General features: G+C 62.0%; 1 long non-coding RNA gene across 1 annotated transcript in view; it reads left to right on the forward strand.

Annotated features, from left to right (window-relative positions):
- Positions 1–1,768, forward strand: part of LOC108448974 — a 27,603-nt gene extending 25,835 nt beyond the window's left edge. The window contains exon 3 of the long non-coding RNA XR_001865053.1: positions 1,622–1,768. This is a non-coding gene — a long non-coding RNA (uncharacterized LOC108448974). The remainder of the gene's footprint in view (positions 1–1,621) is intronic.
- The last annotated feature ends 2,133 nt before the right edge of the window (positions 1,769–3,901 follow it).

The raw sequence follows: 3,901 nt of genomic DNA on the forward strand, positions 1-3,901 counted from the left end.
GCCTCTCCCCAGGTGTGCCATCCTGTCTGGGAGTCCCTGTGAGTGAGTGCCCAGGTGTCCCCATTTCCCTGTGCCAGCCGTGCCGGCTTTAGGTACGAGCTGCGCTGCCCTCCGGTCTGTCATGGCATCCCGCAGCTCTGGGAGAGCCACCCCGTGGCACCAGTGCTTTGCATCCTCGTCCCTCCTGGGCTGTCCCAAGGGATGCTGCAGCCTCGGGCATCCTTGCATCCGTCCCGTTGCCACACCACCGCTGGCTTCGCGCTCGGTCCTTGCCAGGCTGGGAGCCAACGCCAGCGGCATCTATGTAGTCATGGAGGCTTATCAGCACCTGGCAGACCCCGAGGGGAGTGGCAGCCGTCCGGCCCCTTGGGTACTCCCCCTTCCGAGGACACGGGATGAGTTCCCAGTCTGAATTCAGGGCCGCAGGGCGGGCAGCTTTTGGCTGGCTGGCGGTAGGTGTGTGATGAGGAGGAGGTCTGGCAACTGAGCCTGCACCTCCCACCTTTGAGAGGTCCCCGTGCCATGCGAGGAGCCAGGCTTGTGACAATGATGACATCTCAGCTCCCCTGGAAATGCAGCCACTGCTAGGCAGTGGGATGCAGTATCTGCGGTATCTGCTGGCAGCAGCCTGTCTGCGCTGGAGGGGCTGGGGGCTCACACCACATCCCGTGGATTCCTGCCCCTTATCTACACTGCCCATGCTCCTTCCCTCCGTCTTAAGGTCTTCTGCTGATTGCTCCAGAGTCATGGCAGCCTGGGGATAGGCCCTGGGGTGTGTGACTGCTGCTGGTGGTGATTGGGGACCCTCGGTGTGGGTCAGGGGTCATTCTTCAGCCAGCAAGGGTACTGAGCACTGGTGTCGGATCTGCAAACACCGGTGCTTGTTGCACAGACAATCAAACTGGTGTTTTGCAAGAGCGTCTGTCCCTTCCAGCGAGGTCAGGCCTTGGTGTTCCCCTGGGGCCTCCAGCAGCCCCAGGCTGGGGCAGGGGTGAGGGCCAGGGAGGCAGATGCCTGTGCCTGTGCACTGTCCAGCAGCACCTGGCACCCGGCAGAGCCCAGCAGCTCGGCCCCCCTGCGCTGCACGTGCATGCGATGCACCGGGGCAGAAGGCAATCGTTTCCCATCTGTGTCCTGCGCGGCAGCTGAGCCCTGCACTGCCCGTGCTCAGCGCCCAGTCCCAGCGCTGTTGTGTGCTGCAGCCACTTCAGCTTCATCTCTCGCTGGGGGAGAGCTCAAGGGGCCCCCGCTCCTGCCCGTGGCCCCTGACGCCCACCTGCCGGGGGGCCAGCAGCCAGCTGTCCGCAAGGTCGTCTATCCACACTGGGTAAATCTTTAACTGCTTCTTGGGAAACACCTGGGAGCCGCCGCTTGTGTGGGTGCCAGGGGGTTCAGAGACACTCGAGGGGCTGGGAGCCAGCAGGAGGAGACCCTGCCACCAGCCCACCCAGCCCCGGGCCCTGCGTCCTCCACCAGGAGTCCTGCTACGCAGTGGGAAGGTAGAGGGGAGCGGCTTGCCTGACACAGCCCCCCAGTTCCTGGAGGGAGGGGGAGGCCTGGGGCGGGGATGTGCCCACCCCACCAGTCACATCTCTCTTGGTGTCTTCTCCTCTCTGCCCAGCTTGCTCAGACGGTGGATTGAAGGACACTAGTGCTGGTGCTGCAGCCAGCGTGACAGAGAGCGGGCAGGCGAGGGACCCTGCACTGGGCAGCCGGCACCGTGCTCCAGCCTCCAGGAATGGCCGATAAGTGCAGCGAGGGGCTGCTGGTAAGTGCAGGGGTGTGGGGAGCGGGCTGGTGTGTGCCACTGCCTCGGGGGCCCAGAGAACCTGGCACAGGGAGCAGGACACTGGGGTTCCTGTTGGACTTGGTGTGCCCTGCCGAGACCGCCAGCTGGGGTTGTGGCACCATGGTGCTCTCCTAGCATGATGATTTTTGGGCTGATGCTCTCTCTCCATGAACCTGTTGCCTGTGGGGCTCTTCGGGTGTGGTGTCTCCTTGTGCCTGGTGATGCTATCACCTGTTTTCAGGCGCTCTGCCCAGCCTTATCACCCACCCCAACTCTCCAGGCAGGTGGCTCTCCAGCCTGCTGTCAGCAAAGGGTGCGGTTGTTCCTCCAAGCCAGGTGCCCCCAGAGGGGCACAGATTGTGGGTGCTTCCCCTTTGCCTTCCCCCAGTGGGCTCTCCAAGGCTGGGCTGGTAGGATGGTGCACAGGCAGAGGCAGCTTTCTCTGGGCACCAGTGAAGTGCCTGACCCTCTGTCCTCACGCACAGTGTGTTGCAGGGTGCTGTGAGCTGCCCTGCACTTGCCTGTGCCAGGGCTGGCTTTGGTGTTCCAGGCAGATGTGGGATGTGCCCACTGCATGTCTTTGTTGGAAGGCTGCAATGGCCCCATGCCTGTGGCAGCTCAGGTTCCTGTGACAGGCTGCTCTGCTGCATTGGGCAGGTGAGCTCAGGCTGGGCTTGGCTTTTTCCCTTTTTCCCAAAGGATAGGAGCTGAACGCTGAGATTGACACGGTCACCAGGCCCTCCCTTTCCCGGGGGGCTTCCTGAAATAGCTGCACACTCCAGCTGGAGGGCTGGGAGCCAGGGTTTGCCTGGGAAGCCAAGAGCCAGGGGAGCGGCATGCTCCAGCAAGTGCTTCCAGTATGCCCGCGTGCATGCAGTTCCTCTGCTTGTGTGTCCCAGCATGGCCCCGCTGGCTGTGCCTGCAGCAGGGAGCCCAGCACCCATCCTGCCCCCAACAGAGAAGGGCTTGGGGCAGCTGGTAGGATAGGAAGGCAGATTTCTTCTGGAGAACCCCTGGGCCGGTAACAGGGAGGTGCTGAGGATGTATCTGGGTACAGTCAGGGGTCTGTCATGGGGACACACTTCTGTACATGGTGCTTGCCATGACTCCATGCCGTTGATGTTTTCCTGCTATGACCAGAGCAGTCAGCATCGCACCAGGGTGAGGGCCGAGCCTGACACCCACGTCAGGGAGCCAGACATTGGAGTGCCCACCCACTCCCAGTAAATCTTTAACCTGCTTCTTGGAAGTACCTGACCAGCCCACCCCAGGGCCAGGGTGTCAGCTGCAATGGGGTCTGATATGTGCTGTGTTGGCCGCCCTTGCTCTCAGGCCTCCCCTGTATGCAGGATGCAAAGATACCTCTGCACAGGGCATTGCTGCTATGGGGTCTGTGGGGAGAAGGGCAGGTCCCTGTGTGAGCATCCCTGCTCCTGAAGCATCCCCATTCCTGCATCCTGAGAGCCCCAGGAGGAGCTCCAGTGGGCCAGATTCTGATTACTGAGCTGCCTGGGTCCCTGGGAAAGGAACATAATCTCCTTGGCCTGCCTCCAGGGCCCTGCCAGTAACCTCACAGAGTTTGGGCCCTGCCTGTCCTCTCATCCCTGCCTGCAGGTGCAGCTCCCACCCCCACCACCCCCAGCCCAGCCGGGCTCACACTGTGCAACCCCAGCCCAGCATTATGTGCAGTGCCTAGGGCTGGAGAAGTTTACAGTGCCTGCTGTGCCCCACCTGGGGAGGGACAGGGGTGATGGAGGCAGCAGCTGGGTGATGTGCGGCTGTGCCTCAGTTTCCCCACCTGTCGGCTGGGGCCTGGAGAACAAGGGTGATGTGTACTGCTTTTGCAGGATCTGTGTTTTGGGTGGCCCTGTGAAGCTCTGAATGCTCACTCCAAAACAGGAGGTGGTTGGGAGGGGTCATGCCCACCTTACTGCTCCCAAGCCCCAGAAATGCTCTGACTGCAGATACCCAATGAAGTTCAGGACAGCTCCAGGGGCTGGATCAGTCCCTGTGTGGCTGGGCTGAGGGGATCCCTGTGAGCCACAGGGGAGGGTCTGACTGCCTCTCCCTCACAGGCCTTTAAGGACATTTTGTTTTGTTGTCCTTGGGGTG

This window comes from Corvus brachyrhynchos, unplaced genomic scaffold, assembly GCF_000691975.1.
Source record: "Corvus brachyrhynchos isolate BGI_N302 unplaced genomic scaffold, ASM69197v1 scaffold48, whole genome shotgun sequence".
In the NCBI taxonomy this organism is placed as follows: domain Eukaryota; kingdom Metazoa; phylum Chordata; class Aves; order Passeriformes; family Corvidae; genus Corvus; species Corvus brachyrhynchos.